A 19,403-nucleotide genomic window follows, 5' to 3' on the forward strand; every position below is an offset into this window, starting at 1 on the left:
GTACGGTATACTGCCGTATGATGATATTGCTTGGCAGGGCAGACCGGGTAGAGTTCGTACAGAAAGTTGTGAGCAGCAGGGAAGCTGTACGGAGGCTCAATGTAGCCGTACTATGAGAGCATGAGATAGTGCACTGACTCAAAATGGAAATTCAAAGCCATAGGGGAAGGGATGGAAGGGTGAGGAAGTCAGTACAGAATGATGGAAGGACGCAACATGGAATCACACAAATGGTGATTGAAATCACAATGTTGCACGAACACAATGCAGAATATTATTAAATCAATGGTAAACACAATAGATTTGGAACACCAATGAATACCCGTACAAGCATGGAAAAAACATTCACTAGTAGCTAAGTATTTGCAAATAATGAGAGCACTCCAATTTGCTAGATACAGACCGAAAATGAATACCGACGGAATAGGGTGAGGGTTGAATCCCATCGAAACCGTGCAAGCCAAATAGGGAAGGTCTTTTACTTCCGAAATGACGAACAATGCCGAACTCCAATAGGAATCTGTAGTACAAAGAGATATAATCCAAAAGCATGCCTACAAACTACCTACGAGCTATGCTTAAATACTCGTCGGGAAAAGCTTTCTGAGGGTATACAAAGTTAGCCGACAGTGACACAAACTACAAAAACAAAATATAAATGGGTCTGAGATAAATAAATCAATCGGCCCATTACAAAGATTAAATTATTATTTATTTTATAACGGGGACATTACAGTCCTCTTGTCCTAAAATTTGCTTGTCCTCAAGCAAGTGCAATGCCAGGTGCTGGAGGATGTGCTCGCCTTCCCACGTTGCGTCGTCCAACGGTAGGTGTCACCAACGTACCAAGTATTCCTTCACAATGCGGTTACGTAGGACCTTTTCACGCACTTCGAGAATTTCAGCAGGTTCCAAAATGAACTTCCCTTCCTCATTCAGTGGCAGAAGGTCGGTGGTGACGGTGGCATTTTGCCCTACAACCTTCTTCAGATAGGAAACATGGAAGACATTGTGAATGCGGCTACCCTCCGGAAGTTCCAGTTCGTATGCAACCTCACCAATGCGACGGATCATGCGATAGGGACCATAAAAGCGTGGCTTCAATTTCTCCTTACTTGTTCCTTTTAATGAGGATTGTCGGTATGGCTGAAGCCAAAGATAGACCAGATCCCCTACTTCAAAACTCCTCTCTGTCCAGTGTCTGTTGGCGTACACCGTCTGTCGATTTTGTGCCTGCCGCAGGTTCTCTTTCAAGCTCCTCTGTATGTCCTGCCCCTCCTAAAGCCAATCCTTCGCCCTTGGAGTGCGACTATCACCCAAAACTGTGTCGATGAAGGAGAGGGGTTCGTGCTTGTACAGAGCTTTGAATGGCGCCATCCTAATAGACATGTGATACATCGTGTTGTAGCAATACTCCTCGAGATGGATCCATTTGATCCACATGCGTTGTTGTGCTGAGAAGTAGTTCTGAAGGTAGCCTTCGAGCCATTTGTTCACAATCTTAGTTTGGCCATCAGTTTGCGGGTGGTAACTTGTGCTCGGTGATAACTCTGTCCTTGCCATCCGAAACGATTTTGTCCAGAAAATACTGACGAATCATCCATCCTGATCACTAATGATGTTTCGGGGTAACCCGTGTAGGTGAAAGACTTCTCTGAAAAACAGATTGGCGACTTGTGTAGCTTGAAGATCTGAGGGGATGGCGAAAAAGTGTGCATACTTTGTCAATCTGTCAACCACCACATAGATACAGTCCTTTCCGTTCACCTTGGGAAGTCCTGTTATGAAGTCCATTGATATACTTTCCCACTTATGTTCGGGAATTGGCAAAGGCTGTAACAGTTCGGCAGGAAGAGTGTGTTCAGACTTGTTCAGTTGGCAACCCGTACATTCTCTCACATGCTGCAACACGTCCCCTTTTAGTCCCTTCCATGAAAATCTCTCCCGAATACTTCTGTAAGTTTTAAGGAAGTCGAGATGTCTAGCCAAAGGGGAGTTGTGCACTTCCTTTAGGATCTTCTACTTCAGTTTGGATTCTGGCACTAGGTATATCTGATCTTTATAATAGATGATATCATTCACCACCCTATACCAATCATCGTGGATGTGACCATCCCTTATCTCACAGGAAAATGTATTCTTGGAATATTCTACCAACAATTGCGCCTTCCAATCGACTGTAATCTAGTCTAGCGAGCAGATGATGGGTTTCCTGAACAAGGCATCCGCAACAACATTGTTCTTCCCTTTTACATATTCAATGTCGAAATCAAAAGACTGAACTTTGCTTACCCATTTTTGTTGCCGTTCATTCAAGTCCCGCTACTCCAAGAAATATCTCAGATTGTTGTGATCCGTACGAACGACAAACTTGGCACCAACCAGATACTGCTGGAACTTGGTTAGTGCATGTACGATGGCCAACATTTCTTTGTCGTAAATGGAATACAGGCGTTCTGCTGGTGTAAGCTTCCTGCTCTCGTAGGCGATGGGGTGTAATGTCCCCTTTTTCTGGGACATTATAATTTTGTTTGGCCAGCTCAAGTCGCCCAGGTTCGAGGGCGGAAAGATTCTTTATGGGATGCAATTCGAGATTTGGCCTACACATTTCTAGTTCTAGACCCATCAGAGCAATTTTGGCAGGTTGTCCAGATGCTTACTATTTTTAGTAAGTAATCAGAGCACAATATTTTCGGTACCTTAGTGTTGGTTTGGAAGCATCTCGTCGAGAGCTTTCAAATGAGCTATTGCATGAGATTATCTGAGTTCATTTGGTCAACTGTTTTAATGCCTGATGATTATATGGTTTCTTGACTAAGTGACTATTAAAGTCATTTAACTTGTCACTTTATTTTAAAAAGTTACTATGTTCACTTAAGTGACTAAAGGACAAAATAGGTGCTTTATCCCACATTGCCTAAAAGAGCGTGCATCACATTGGGAAAAGGCATAAAGGTACAATGGACTCCACAGGGGAGAATATATGAAGAATACAATATTCTAAACAAATATTAAATTTGGGCGTTAGAAACAGTTGTTGGTTATTTCTTCTAGGACGCAAACCCTTGAAGAAGTATTTGAAGGTTGGACGCAAACCTAGCCTTCTCACAGGTTAATCTACATTTCCAATCTGATTGTTATTTTTGTTTATAAGATTGGATTTTTTGGATTGTTGCATGTTATTGTATTGCTGTTGTATAATACAGTAACATTACTCGGCAACTATTTGTCTTAATTCTTGATTTATGTATGTATTTTTGAATATTGGAGGAAATAAACTAACATTCCTGAGTTTTCTTGTAGTCAAATCTGCTGGTTATAAATCTATTTAAATTCTGGAATTTATATCGAATAGTGGTTTCCTGTTCGGTTTAAAATCTGCAAGTTAATATCAAGGGTTTTTTTAGTAAATATCCGGAAAGGGATATTTCAGTGGTATTAGAGCCAAGAATCCTGCCATCCTGTGGAAATATACAAGAAATCTATGAAACCAAATACACTGAGTTCTGGTTCTTTAAATGTGACTGATTGAGCCTTGAGGACGAAAACCCACAAGTTTGAGATTTTCAAGAAGGTTGGACGTTACCCTAATCTTCTTTTCTAGTTAGCATTAGACAAATTGGGCAATAAATCGGCAAGTCTAAAAAAGTACAATGGACAAGTTTGTGGAGGTAAGGAGATCTATGTTATTTGATTATTTCCAGACTGTGGTTTCTTTTGGCAAAACCAAACTTCCTCGTCACTGTTTCATTAAAGAACTAATCTGGGCGTGATAGCAAAGAAGGGATTCTGAATAACTAATCTGGGCGTGATAGCAAAGAAGGGATTCAAAGGGCGTCTTTGGTATCAATATTTCTTCTTGGACGTTATTTTGGAAGCCACCATGCCGTAGCTCTAACAGGATTGTATGATATTGTTGGACGCATTGAAATACTATATTCTATACAGGCGGAAATACCAAATTTGAGGACGTTTTAATTCATAGGCAGTTGGAAATGATAATGGTGCTTAAGATGTGAATAATGTGGAGTATTGAAGATGTTTGTTCCATTGTCGACTAGAAAAGACATTCGTGACTTAGTGTGAATGCCGCGGGTTATTCTGAGTCGTCACCAAGGGCATTGTCATTGGGCATCACATGCAGACTAGTCTACGCACGTTTTGAAGTTCACAGCCTGAGTCAAACAGCTCGCATTAAGGGAGGTCAGATTCTTCATTTCGCCAGCGGTGGTCTAATCTGGAAGTGCATTCCAATCCACGGGATTACCAAAAGGATGGGGTGTGCAATCCACGGGATTACAGGAAAACGCGGGCAGTATAAGGAAAATGCGGGCAGTATAAGAAAAACACGTGCAGGTTATTCTGGATAGCTATTGTCATAATGTATTAACTCAAACATCACAGTAATATACATCACACAGTTGTGGAAGGTTTGGGTCATGAGGGATTTCTGGTGAATGCCGCTTCATTGCATAGACGTAGCCATTGTTGTTCTAGTTGGGAGTTTATACGTGGGATTCATTCACCTTATATTATATCCGCAACAAGACACAGGTCCGCAACAGGTCATTAGCAAAGTGTAGATGTAGTCGGGCTGGAAACTATTAACACACCGTGTGAAGGGCATACGCAGATTTCGGAGGCAGTCGCAGTGTTTATCAAAACATTCACCTTGGTCCATATTGTAAACCGTGGCCAGAAGTTGCAGTCTCAATGCTACCAAGACTAGTGTGCATCCTGTACTAGTTTATGGGTCAGCTATAGCAAATGGTGTAATGTGCATTCGAAATAAACTTGGTGAATTCCAATTTTGGGCTGTTTGAGTGTGACCTGTTGTTGGAATTACATTGGATTGTATAAACATATTCTGGTTACAATTTAGGTAAAATACTATAGAGGAATCAGACCCTTCTCAGGTTGCTTTTAAATTGTTTGATGAAATTCCTTACAGCCTACATATCAGTCCTTATGTATGCCCACCAACTGTTGGTTCTAATGTACATGCCAGCAAGTTATGTATTTAAAAGGTATTACACAGCCATTGATGTTCAGTGTTGTTTGCCAAATGTTTTTTACAAGTTCCGAACTTGATTTTATATTTGTACAAGTCTGGGTAAGATTTCCAAAATAGTAAGGAAGGATTATATCTGTTCACAAATGTACCAGTAAACCGCTTGCATAAAATATTGAACAGAATAATTGCTCTAAGCAGTGAATTTATTAACAGGACAGTATAGTGAGTCAAATCCGAGCAGTATCTTCTGCAACTCACGAAAACTGTATACCTTGTTGGAGTTTGGATGTTAGGTATATGAATAGACGCAGGCATTACTACCCCAGTTCAGAAATTTTACTCCAGACCAACAAAGAATATTACAGCAACTCGGAATTCAAGCTGGGATAATGATAGTGGTGTGTGTGTTAATCTACAACAATGCATTACCTTTCAAAGCAACAATTGTATCAAAAGGCCATTCCTAAAGAGGCAAAAACCAAAACAATGGGGGCATTGAATCAAATGGTGTAGTGCCTACCCCTAAGTCACATTTCTGTTATCCGTGCCAAACTCTTTTAGGCCAGTTTTATACTTGATATTTAGTAGCATTACTTTCAGATTTTCAGATATTATTTCAGACTTAGTTTATTAAATGATGAGATTACTTGGTACTTTCATGCATGTATGATGATTATTCAGTGTTTTCAGTTATCGATAATCATTAGCTAGATGGTTTATTATCACATATACTTTCTTATGGATACTTACCCCATACTGCATGTGTATGGTGTGCGTGTTTGTTTTTTTTTATGTATGGTGTTTCTGATGTGGTTAAGGAAGGGAGTCATAGTCACTCACCTGCTAGTCGGGATCTACACGATGCACCACTTCTTGCCATTGCTTGTTTAGCTTAGAATATTGTGTCTGTACATGCGTGGATTTTATGCAGGTTGCAGGGACCGGGTATCGACTTCCCTGAATTGCCAGGATGAGTGTACCCTATTCCATTATCTCAATGGTAAGAGAGGGGAGATAAATCTTAAGTCCAAATCCTAAACCTTTTAGCCATTTGTCCTAATTGATAATTAGGACAAGTATCTGAGTTAAGTACCCTTCGAATGCATCAAATGATGTTATTTCGTGATTATAACCCTTTGTTGCTTTAGTATGTGTTTTGCTATGTTGGGTTTTCGTATGTTGTCTTTATGAGTCTTTGGTGTATTTTTCTATTAATTAAGTTTAATTAAAAGATTAATTAATGATTTAATTTAATGAAAAATTAATATGATATTTTTTTAAATATTTAATTAATTTCAATTAATTAAATAAAAAGAATTAAAATTTGGAGATAAAAGTTTAAGGATAAATTTAGAACATGATAATATTTATTTAATTTAATAATAATAAATTTAGAGTTCATTTTTAAATAAATGCTAAATATTATTGTTATTTAAATTAATTAAATATTTTATCAATTAAGTTTCTAAAATAAATTAAAAGTTGAAATATATTAAATTATTAAAGTTTCTAGATCGCATGATGCGGGCATGAGTTGAAAATAAAAGAAATTAATTAAAAGATAAAATAAGTGGAAATAATAATGTTATTTTAATTTCATAAAGTGTGCATGGGTTTAAAAGTAATAAAGATTAAAATAGAAGTCAAGAGGAAAACTAAATTAAGTTATTTAATAATTCAACTTAATGTGCATGAAAAGATTAATGCAAGATAAAGAAAGATAAATAAAGTTAATTTGGAGTTGAGTCTAGTGAGCAAGGAGTCCTCTCAGGTGAACGCACAATCAGTGCCCCGATTTGAGGAGAAAACTCCTTATCACAACTTTGGGATTCATTTTTGAGGGAGGGTGGAATTTTGGAGACAGAAATTTTGGGAGACAACTTTTGGAAGCGAATTTCAGAAGGCAAATTTTAGGAAAGATTTTCAGAAGAAAGTTATTGAAGAGGAGCGAATTCTCTTACAGTTTTTGGGGATTGCATATTAGCATCAGGTTCAGGTAGGGTCTTATGTTTTGATCACTGATTAATTATGCAATTATCCTTTCCTGTCTTCTTCGTGCTTGTGGATTGTATATCTGAATTCTCTGCGATGAAAGTTTATATATTTCAATATTGTGAATTATTAATTGCTTCTTGATAATTTTTGTATATGTGAAGAATAGTAGTTATTGGAAACCCTCGTTTTATAGAATAAAGAAAATTAGGATTCAATTTGGGAAGGGTTCGAATTTAAAATTAAAAATTAAAAATTTGGATGGTTGATAATGTTTCTCCATCAGATTATAGATGAGATCAATTTAAAAATAATAATAAACAAAAATAAATAAATAGATTTATATTAAAGAAATTGTTTGATAATTTTAAAACATTTATAAAATTTTATAAATTAAATAAATTATATTTTTAAACAAAATTATATTATGGAAGAAGCGAATTTAATATAAGTTAAAAGTTAAAAAAAATTAAATTTAAAAAAAATAAAATAATTATAAAACATATAACTATGGGGGGGTCGTCGACCCACACCCCAAACAGACTGCCGGCCACACCTGTTGCAGTATGTATTGCTGACGCAACAATACCCTGCGCAGCGTATGGATGCCGCAGGATAGCGATTTAAAATCGCTAAGTTTATTTTGATTAAAACTTTTACTTGCCGTCCCAAAAATAATCAATATCGATTGTGATTTAAGAGTTTTTTTTTTATATAATATAAATTGCAATTTAGTTTAAAAAAAAAAAAGAAGTTTTAATCAAATTTAATTTATGTTATTAGTATTTTTACTATTAAACTTTTATAATATTTTACAGTTTGTTACATTAATAATAAATATTATATATTGAAATAAAACTTTAATCTATTTAAATTAAATATGTTTCAAATAATATTTGTTAAGATTAGAAGATATTAAAATATTGATTTTAATAAAATTATGATTATTTTATTTATAATCATTAAGGGATTTCGTTTATAACTTAATAAAATGAAAAGGTTATCTTAGATTATTTTGTTAGGAAAATTGACTTTTAAATGTGAGAGCAATTTTATATATATATGGGTTGAATTAACTATCGGGTTAAATTATAAGGGTAATACTGGGAACCTTATACACTTAAAATGATCATTGAAATGCAAACTGTAACCTTATGTCTAACTCAACTGTAAGTTTTCCAAATCAAACGTAAACTATGAGATTATTCTATTTTTTGTGTGATGTCTATGCTTGGGGTTTGGGGTTGATTAGATGTTGACCGGTCTTAGGTTGTTACCAGAGGCTCGGGGGTTGTGCGATTGTGACGATATGGTGATTTATTCTCGATCTTTATACCCGACCTTGGTAATGTGATGCTATGCTCTATTATGGATATTTTTATTGGTTGTTATTGCTTTCTAGTTTCCTTGTGTGAAGCTGAGGTGTTTTAAAGTGATTTGTTCTTGATGATGTCATGTTGTGACATGTTTTGACTTGACCATTTTGGAGACTTCGATCAGTATTGTGATCTATTATTGGGATACTTGTTGGTTGCTCGTTGGAGAACCATTAGATATTGTGATTTATCATGGATGCTTTCAGTTGCTGTTAGAGAACTATTGTGATCATTATGAATTATTATTTGATGCTTTCCAGTCGCTTGTATAGGGCTGAGGTGATTTTGTGATTTGTGATTTCATGAGCCTAGGGTAGGTTATCTATGTGTAGTGTCGGGAAGTGGCTTGCAATGAGGGACGGGAGACCCGAAGTGGCTCTGGGGATGACTCATTGTAAGTTGTTTGTTTTAATAAGTGAAAACATCTCACCTAAATACTGACTTAAATGAACCTAATAAGATAACTGTATGTTCTCTCCCATGCCTTGAGTGCTAGTACAGACTAGGATGGGGTAGAGAGAATGCTTGGTTGCGACCTTGCATTCCATAGTATGCCTCGTCAGTATGAGAGGATACTAATGGCCGCAGGATTACTGGAGACCCGAGATTCCTGAGGGATTGCTCGGGTAACTTCCAATGTGATTCATGTGATGACACTTTCTCGCTTGCATAGTAGGTTCCCTACGTGTCTTGTGTGCCTCTGGGTCTAGATGTCTATCTATGTTGGAACCTTTGAGTTAGTGTACTTTTAGGATTTCCCAGACTTAGAGAGTACTTGTGTTTTGTGTTTTAATATCCTGTTTGGGACTTGAGATTGTCTCCTCAGCGCGGTGGGAGTGGACCATTTAGGTTCCACGCGGTTGGGTGGTAGTGCTCTTTACTCTTACCATTGAGATCCGTCCGTGGTCATCGTGGCTGGAGCTTTCTTGGATGACATTTACCTTCATTTTGTTCATGGATTATTATGATGGATGGTTAGATTTTATGATAGATCTTTTATCATTATGGATGTATGGATGTATCATGTATGGTGAATGATTCCATTTATTTTATTGTACTTTTTATCATGGATTTAAGGATGATGTATCTTTATTTCTACCTATGTATATTCTTTTAAGCCTTTCATACCCTGTGACATGTACAGTGGATGATTGAGCATTCCGAATTAATTTGCCAAAAGGCATTCAGAACAAATGTATATTATGGACATTGGAATTTCTTATTATTCTTTAATGTGGATGTGGTAGTTGTTAGACTTAGAATTAATTAAATTTGAATGTGACTCAACGTTTTGGGATCCTCAAGGAATGTAACTTGTTATGTATGTTTGTTGATGATTACATGTTATTGCTTCCGCTACTATGTGATTGATGTGTATGTTATACTTTCTTACTTTAAAAAAAAAATGTTTAGCAAACTTAGTAAAACTTTAGGTTATTTCTTTTGGATCCCTTGGCAGGGCGTTACAAATGGACTTCCAACTCGATATTAAAACTGAAGTAAGGAGACTGTACAAAAGTTATAACAAATTCCTGTCAAAGCTTCAAAAAGAATTTCCTTTCATTGATTAGGTGGACTTTCAGCTAGGGCTGCAAAACAAGACAGATATGATAAGAAATAAATACTATGATTTGGCTCAAGATCTCCTTGCAGAGGACAAGTACATAAATTTACACAAGGAAGCCATTGATCAACTTGATAATTGTACTAAAAGGAAAGAGGAACAGGAGGTCCCTATACTATCTAGAAGCCTCTATGATGAATTCCTAGCAGTTAGTGACCATTATACCTTCAAAATCAGACCTTAGAAAACGAGTCAGAAAATTCATTTGATGATAATGAATCCCAAGATTATGATGTGGAGGGACACGTAGCCACCTTGGAAGTGGAAGAGGGTGAAGATATTGTTATATCAACAGCTTCTACCTCGTCAATTAAGCCATCCTATGAGGTGCATAGCAACAAAACCCTAGATATTGAGGAGTGCCTAGATGATAGCATACACGATGCTGCTTATCATATGGTGAGTGACATTGATTCAGCCTCATATCACAGTGCGGATGACAAATCGGAAGATTTGTGTCGAATTGTTTTGTCACAAGCGGATCATCATTTAGCAAGCCAATTGAAGGTTAATGACATGATGGTTGCCATAACCGTTAAGCATTTTGATGTTGCTCGTCAAATGTTGGCCACCTATGATTGGAGTACTCCTTTGACAGATGAGCATGGTGATAGTGTTTTTTCCCTTGTAGAGAGATACATGCACTCTGAGAAGTGATTGGAATGATGAAACAAAATTACCTACAACTACTTGCATATAGAGATTTTCTTCTCGAGTGGGATCGCATTTGTTATGTTGCATTGCAGGGAAATGAGAAGGTTGATAAGCTCACTCATGAGCTTGAGGTGACTATGGACTCTTTGCAGAGTGCCCAGTTGGCCCTTCAAGTGTCACAATTACGGATTGAGAAGCTTACAGAGGAGTTGAGTTTGGCACAGTCTCCATCAACTGCAGATATATTACAGTTACATATAGAGGCAGTTGATAAGAATTTTATATCCATGGGTTGTAGTAGGGTTGTGGTTACATCTATCACAAATATTTCAGCTGGGACGAGTACCCTTGTGGAGAACAGTAGAGAACCACTAGTTGTATCGAGTTCTCCTGAGGTTAGTGCCGTGACAGTTGATACAAGACAATTTACTGGTAGCTCTTGTGTCACAATGGTGGATTCTCCTAAGAGTTGTGTGGTAGTACACGATGCTACTCCGTCATCCACACAGGGCATTCGTAGAGTGTCATCTGGTTGGAGTATAGCTCTCATGTTGATTTGTTTCTATCTTTGGAAGCAAATCTGTCACTTCATTCCATGTAGCTGATTTTGGATGCCGGCTTGTTGATTTTTAGAGTCAGAGGGATCAGTTGTTTGATTCAAGTGTTTTTTGTGATGAGCCATTGACAGAGGTTGGAGCATTTTACCACGAATACAAGTGAGCAGTGCTCATCATTTTTCTGTTGACCCATGCACGGAGGACTTGATGATGCATTGTTGATGTGGGTTGGTTCTAGAATTATATCATCCTTTGTGGGATGGGTATACACCATCTTCGGAAGGTGGGATTAGCGGATGCAAGCATCCAACTCAACTGTTTGTGGGGGATTACTTGCAGGGAAAGCTGTCGATTATACGTCATGCTGATATGTATCCAACATGGTTTGCTACTTCTATGTCACAAAGCTCTCTTATGGGTACATGGTTACAGGATGACTATGGTGTTAGTTGGCATGATGGTTTGGTTAGTTATCACATCTATGGAAGTTTAGTAGGGGTTGTAGAGAGATGTGTTATAGACGCTACCAGGTATTTTTACCTCTATATGGTGAATGGATGTGGGGTTCGATTGTTTTGGGATCCAGGTGGCGACAGGTTTGACACAATGTATTGGTTGATCGGGGATCCAAGTGTTAATAGTACCTTACATCTAGTGGATTATGCTATGACTATGATATCTGTGTTTTAGCCTTCTAACACATCAGAGTTCCAGAGATAAGGAATACTCCATTTCCACCAGGGTGATATAGTGGTGGAGTCAGATTGGCTGGATCTACCATTGTCATCGTTACAGATATTGCCGAAGTGGTACAGTGGTACATTGGAGCAAATACTACAGGAGCTAGTCAGTGGTATCTCAGTCAGCGCACGAGTTCTGATTTGGGATCCAAGGGGAGCATCCCTATGCACATTATCATCTTGGGGTGGATATTGGTATGTTGTCGAGCTCCCATCATCACTTGACAGTAGAGACTTGTAGGGGCACTCATGGAGTGAGGCATTCATTCCGACTAAGGGTAGTGGCACACGAGGCAGTAGCACATGGCCGTTGGTGTCCCTTTTTGTGAGACTTGGGATCCTGGCATTCAGTTATCAGGCACATTGATTCTGAGGTACATCAGCTGGGGAGTAAAATTGCATTCTCGAGGCGAGTATGGGATCCTGGCATTTGGCTTCTACAGGTATGAGCGGATTGCTTGAGGGCAAGCAATCTTTGAGAGGGGAGGCTTTGTAATGTCCCCTTTTTCTGGGACATTATAATTCTGTGTGGCCAGCTCACGTCACCTAGGTTCTGGGGCTGAAAGATTCTTTATGGGGTGCAGTTCGAGATTTGGTCTAGACATTTCCAGTTCTAGACCCATCAGAGTAGTTTTGGCAGGTTGTCTAGATGCTTACTATTTTTAATAAGTTATTAGAGCACAGTATTTTCGGTACCTCAGTGTTGGTTTGGAAGCGTCTCGTCGAGAGCTTTCCAACAAGCTATTGCATGATATTATTTGAGTTCATTTGGTCAGCTATTTTAATGCTTGATGATTATATGGTTTTCGGACTAAGTGACTATTAAAGTCATTTAACTTGTCACTTTATTTTAAAAAGTTACTATGTTCACTTAAGTGACTAACGGACAAAATAGGTGCTTTATCCCACATTGCCTAAAAGAGCATGCATCACATTGGAAAAAGGCATAAAGGTACAATGGACTCCACATGGGAGAATATATGAAGAATATAATATTCTAAACAAATATTAAATCTGGAAGTTGGAAACAGTTGCTGGTTATTTCTTCTAGGACGCAAACCCTTGAAGTATTTGAAGCTTGGATGCAAACCTAGCCTTCTCATAGGTTAATCTACATTTCCAATCTGATTGGTTTTTTTGTTTATAAGATTGGATTTTCTGGATTGTTGCATGTTATTGTATTGCTGTTGTATAATATAGTAACATTACTTGGCAACTATTTGTGTTAATTCCTGAGTAATGTATGTATTTTTGAATATTGGAGGAAATAAACGAACTTTCCTGAGTTTTCTTGTATTCAAATCTGCTGGTTATAAATCTATTTAAATTTTGGAATTTATATTGAATACTGGTTTCCTATTCAGTTTAAAATCTGCAAGTTAATATCAAGGGTTTTTTTAGTAAATATCCGGAAAGGGATATTTCATGGGGTGTCTGTCCTGCATCAGAATTGCTCTAATGCCTTCCTCGGACGCGTCGCATTCCAAAATGAATGGTTGGGTGAAGTCAGGCAGTGCAAGAACTGGGCAAGTGCTCATGGCCTCTTTTAGCTTATCAAAGGTGAGTTATGCTTCTTCGTTCCACTGGAAAGCCCCTTTCTTTGTCAGATCCGTTAAAGGTGTGCTGAGCTGAGAAAAACCTTTGACAAATCTCCTGTAGTAACTGCACAATCCGAAGAACCCTCGCAAATCCGTGAGTGATTTTGGGGGAGGCCAATCGAGGATTGCTTGAATCTTCTCCTAATGCACTTGAACCCCGTATTTACTGACAACATGAACCAAGTACAATATATCTGTCATACCAAACTCACATTTGGACTGCTTGGCGAATAGGGACTGTTCCTCCATGATACTCAGAACTTCATTCAGGTGCTTCAGGTGCTCCTTCCATGTCCTGCTATAAATAAGATCATCAAAGAATACCAATAGATACTTACGCAACTGTTTGTTGAAGATGCGGTTCATGCGTGATTGAAATGTATTAGGTGCGTTGGTCAATCTGAATGGCATGACCAGGAACTCATAGTGTCCGTAGTGGCAACGGAAAGTCGTTTTCTCCACATCTTCCCTCATTCGAATCAGATGGTATCCGGAACAGAGATCTATTTTTGAAAAATAGACTGCGCCATGTAATTCATCCAACAGCTCATCTATCCGTGGGATGGGATACCTGTTTTTTATTGTTCTTTTGTTCAGCGCGCGATAGCCCACACACATACGTAACGTTCCGTCCTTTTTGACCAACACCACGGATGATGCGAACGGGCTAGAACTGGGACAAATCCATCCTTTCTCAAGCAATTCCTGAATCGTGCGTTCGATCTCATCCTTGAATTTCTTGGGGTGGCGGTACGGTGTGGGTATGACTTGTTTTGCCCTTGATTCCAACTTGATTGTGTGTTCAAACCCTCGATGAGGTGGTATGCCAGGAGGAATATCCATGAAGACTTTTTCATGCCTACTTAAAATATCCTGAAGTTCATCATCTTGTGGAGGTGTTCGGTGCCCCTTCATAGGTTCCGCCGAGATAAAACAGTGCGCAACCCACGCAACGTCATCGTGCCGCAAGATTGCCTCCATCCGATGCGCAGAAACTTCCTTCGGACCTTCATTTGCCATCCCTCGGAGGACAACCTTCTTTCCGTCAACCACAAAAGTGAAGTCCATCCGCTTGAAACTTTGAGTGTACTCATCAAGTGTCTCCATCCACTGTATGCCCAAAATGACTTCCATGTTAGCGAGGTCCACTATGAAGAAGTCCTCTATCATTGTGTGATTCGGCATTGTGATGCTCAGCTGAGGAACAAGGTGCGTGCAGGGCAGGAAAGCCCCTTCGGCAACCTTGACTTGAAAGCTTGCGTGTGCTTTTGTAGGGAGACTTTTTCGCTTTACCAAGGATGACTTTATGAAATTCAAAGTAGCTCCACTATCCAACATCATCGTAACCCTTTGTCCTTGAAGGGTACCCCCGCACATGGAAAACTGTGCACCTCGGGCTGCCAGCCAATGCAATGGATCCTCCGTGCTGTACCAAGGCAGCAGTTCTCTCTGTATGGTTTAAACTGGCCATGTTGGTGTCACTGCTCGGTTGGATATCTTCCACTGGCATTTCTTCTTGTTTGTGTTCGTCCTCATCATTGAACACTGCCTTGATGTAATGGATCTTCCTCTTCCCGAGGCATCGGTGGCTAGGCTCCCAAGGCCCCTTGCAATTGAAACACAATTTCTTCCTTTGAAGTTCTTGTCGTGATGCTTTGTCTAATGACGGCTTCTTTGGCGGAGGTTTGTCCCTCGGATACGTCGATGGTTTCGGATGTGAGTGACTTCGAGAGGATGAGGTTGATGTCGACGATGATGCCATACTATGTGCCTTACTGATTGCTTCCGACAGGGTAGACGAATTGAATCCCTTCATCCAACCTTTCAGTGGTTCCGCTAGTCCGTCCATGAAGAGCATGACCCGCCGTCTTTCGGAAATGTCCGTGACTAACACAAAGTCTCTGAAACTCTGCAATGAACTGATCTATCGATTCGGTTTGCCTTAGTTGCGCCATATTTTTTAAATTGAGCTCAGGGTCTTTCCCATCAAATTGTTCTATTTATCTCTTCGTGAATTCTGCATGTCTTTATTTGATCAATGCCCTAATGTAATGGTGCTGTGGTGCCACCATTCGTGCGCAACTCCCTCCAAATGCAACGCGACAAATTTGATTGCTTCTTTTGGCATAGGATTCAGTTGGAAGTATGTACCGACTTTGATCACCCACGCTTGTGCTAAAATGGAACCCGATCCGTCAAATGGAGACAGATTCACCTTACTCAATTTTCTCCTGAGATCATCGTTAAAGTATCCTCCTCTGTTTCCGCCTCTCAAGTATCTCATTCTCAGATTTGCGTAATCTTTGTTGGAAATGTCTTCTTCAAGGTTTGCATTTCTCTAGTCCTCTCTTAACTCTTCGAAAGTTGGTAGTCTCTCTCCCTAATGTGCTTCCGTCCGTGGTGGGAAGGTCAGCATGGAAGGTCGAGAGCATGCTGGTTGAGGGTGCAGTTTACTCGATACTGAGTCCGCACTGTGTCCATTTTGATCTCCAGATATTTTGTTCTCCGCCAACTTCTTGAGGGTTTCCTCCATGAGTCGCTGCATATCCGTGATCTGCGCCTGATTTTGGGTAAGTTCCCTCAGAAGTGCCTCAAGTTCGGCGCCTGTCGATTCTCTTTTGTCAACCATTCGATCAACGGAATGTGCCCTTCTCCTCTTCCGGCTATAAACTCTCATTCACCGTCCAGAAGCTGGCAAGATCGGAGAGCTCTAATACCACTGTAATGTACCCATGTCTTACTTGTTGTCTGGAGAATGTCCCAAATTGCAGGTGATAGGAACTGAACAGGCCGTACGGTTGTGGAGAGAGGCCTGATGGCCATACAGTTGTGTGAGAGCCTGATGGTCGTACGGAGGAGAGACTCAAAGCCGTACGGTGTATGTTACTGCGTGTGCTATGGACTGAATGCTGACCGTACGGCTGGGTAACCGTACAGTGGAAGAAAGCCGTATGGGAATGTGGAAGGCCGTACTAGACTCAAAAGTCCATATGTTGAAATGGAGGAGCCACATAAACAACCATACGATATACTGCAATATGGTGATATTGCCTGGCAGGGGAGAGTCCGTACGAAAAGTTGTGAGCAGCAGGGAAGTCGTACAGAGGCTTACTGTAGCCGTACGGTGAGAGAAGGAGATAGTATGCTGACTCAAAATGGAAATTTAGAGCTGTACGGGAAGGGATGGAAGGGCGAGGAAGTCAGTACGGAATGATAGAAGGACGTAACATGGAATCACACAGATGGTTATTGAAATCACAATGGTGCACGAACACACAATACAAAATATTATTAAATCAATGATAAACACAGTAGATTTGGAACACCAATGAATACCCGTACAAGCATGGAAAAAACATTCACTAGTAGCTAAGTATTTGCAAATAATGAGAGCACTCCAATTTGCCAGATACACACCGAAAACGGACACTGACGGAATAGGGTGAGGGTTGAATCCCACTGAAACTGTGCAAGCCAAATAGGGAAGGTCTTTCACTTCCAAAATGGCGAACAATGCCAAACTCCAACAGAAATCCGTAGTACAGAGAGATATAATCCAAAAGCATGCCTACAAACTACCTACGGGCCATGCTTAAATATCCGTTGGGAAAAGCTTTCCGAGGGTGTACAAAGTTAGCCGACAGCGACACAAACTACGAAAACAAGATAAAAATGGGTCTGAGATAAATAAATCAATCGGCCCGTTACAAAGATTAAATTTTTATTTATTTTATAACGGGGCCATTACAAGTATCATCCTCGGGTCATTCCTAAATTGAAATGACTCATTTTCTTTTTCCTTATTTCTTTCTAGAAGAAATAGAAGGCTTGAAGAGATTATGAATATTTCTTTTACGACGAATGTTGCTTTTCTTAAAATTTTAATTTTTAATTTTATAGCTATCAAAATGTTACACTTTAGAAAAGAAATGGTGAATTTCAGAGACAAATTTAGCACTGTAACTAACAAGTTTAGAAACAAAATGTTGATGATCATGGACTGATTAAATGTTGGATCTTATAAGCTTAAAAAGAAAATTGCAAAGTTTAAAGGTTGTTTTTAGACACATCATAAATTTTGTGGCTACAATGAAAAATACACCTAATACAAAGAGTCAATACATTTGTTCCTTAAAAGAATTGCATTCATTATGTGTTGGGTAGAGCTAGAGGCACATGTATTTGTTGTTCTCAACTGCCAAGAAAAAGAAGTGAAGGTTATATGTTTGGATCATAATGGTGGGCTTAGCAACCCATGTTGTCTTACCCAGTTGCCAAATCTCTTTGAAATGGGCCATGTAGAAACAAATGATATTAATATTTCTACAAATGATATTTATTTTTCAACACCTATTAATTTTAAGTCATACGAGAACATTGATCTTGATCTGAGCTTAGATTCCTCTCTAGTAGATTCTGAATGCACTAGTCAACCAGTCACGGAATGGAACTGATTACTAAGGAATATCAAGTGTACAAAACAACAATAGTGATGTTTGTGTGGAGGGAAAGTAATCAAACTCAGAAATTAATTAATATGTCATCATGGAAAAGTAGTAAACTAGTAATATTTCATAGAAAATGCAGGGTCCTGAGGTAGGCCTGATATTGTACATTGTGTTTAGTAAGTCCACAAGTGTTGATTTCTGATTGCTATCAATGAAGGGTTCAATTCATTACAAGGCCAGCAACTCAAGAGATAAATCTTCAGTGGCTGATAAACCATTGAAGTGGGAGGCTTGTGGGTGGGAAACTCATGGATTTCGAGTGATCTGAGTCCTGGGAGGCCTTGGATTGCAGTAGGTAATCTCCATTAGAGGTTGTAGTTGTGCTTAAGGAATTAAAATTTTTGACAATGTAATTTGAGTAGTTTGCAGAGTTTCCATCTCCATTTGATTTGTCGAAGTTATTGTATAGTGTAGAGACATGGTTTTTGCGATGTGTCTGTTCATATCCTGTTTAAGTGTAGTGACCAGACTTCGCAAGTTTTCTATAGTTTCAGTGAGTTTTGTGCAGTTTTGGGTGACTTGCACGCTCTATCCTTATCATCCTATTTGATGTTAATCCTAGATTCAAGGGTGTGTGTTTGTGGTAGAGTTAATTATAGTCTATTTATATACCTTTTTTGTGTGTGATTAAATCCAAGAGTTGGAAGTATCAGATCACAGTTTGGGGTTTTGTCGTGGTCGTTTGGGGTTAAAGGTTTGCAGGGTTTGTGGGAAGTAAAGCTACCAGAATGAATTCTAGATTCATTGCAAGTGTAATATCTGTTAATTTTAACACATGTTAAAATTCAGTTCTGAGAATTCAAATTTTATTTTGCTGAAAACACTTTTCATTTGTTATTTGAAAGAATATAAATGTCCTTGTATCATTCATTATGAATATACAATTGATATTTTACACAATAATGAAATGCTGAAAGCAAAGTATCTCACACAAATCGTGAATACAATTGCTATCTTTCATACGTACTAAGAACAAGAAAAATAAAACATATGGGAGAAAGTCAGAGATAACCAGTCATTGCCTTTCAGACTTTGACTGGTTAGATGTTCTTTGTTGTTGCATTGTTGCCCATGGTTCAGCTTTTGATCCGGTAAGCTCTTGGTTCTTCGTTCCCCTGCAAGAGAAAGAGGTGACGTTAGATCTTTATGATCTAAGCAAAGACTAGTTATCTATAACCACATACTCGCACATATCATATTCCTCTTATTTTTGAATACATACAAAAAATAACAAGTGCATTCTAATTGTTCAGATGCAAATCACAAAGAGGTAGTTTCTGAGTGTCATGAGCCCGTGCTCGAACCTCATAAAAGACCATTTCAAATATCAGAAAATTGAA

This window comes from Cupressus sempervirens, chromosome 8 (genome assembly GCF_028749045.1).
Source record: "Cupressus sempervirens isolate cs-2001-9-10 chromosome 8, ASM2874904v1, whole genome shotgun sequence".
Taxonomy (NCBI): domain Eukaryota; kingdom Viridiplantae; phylum Streptophyta; class Pinopsida; order Cupressales; family Cupressaceae; genus Cupressus; species Cupressus sempervirens.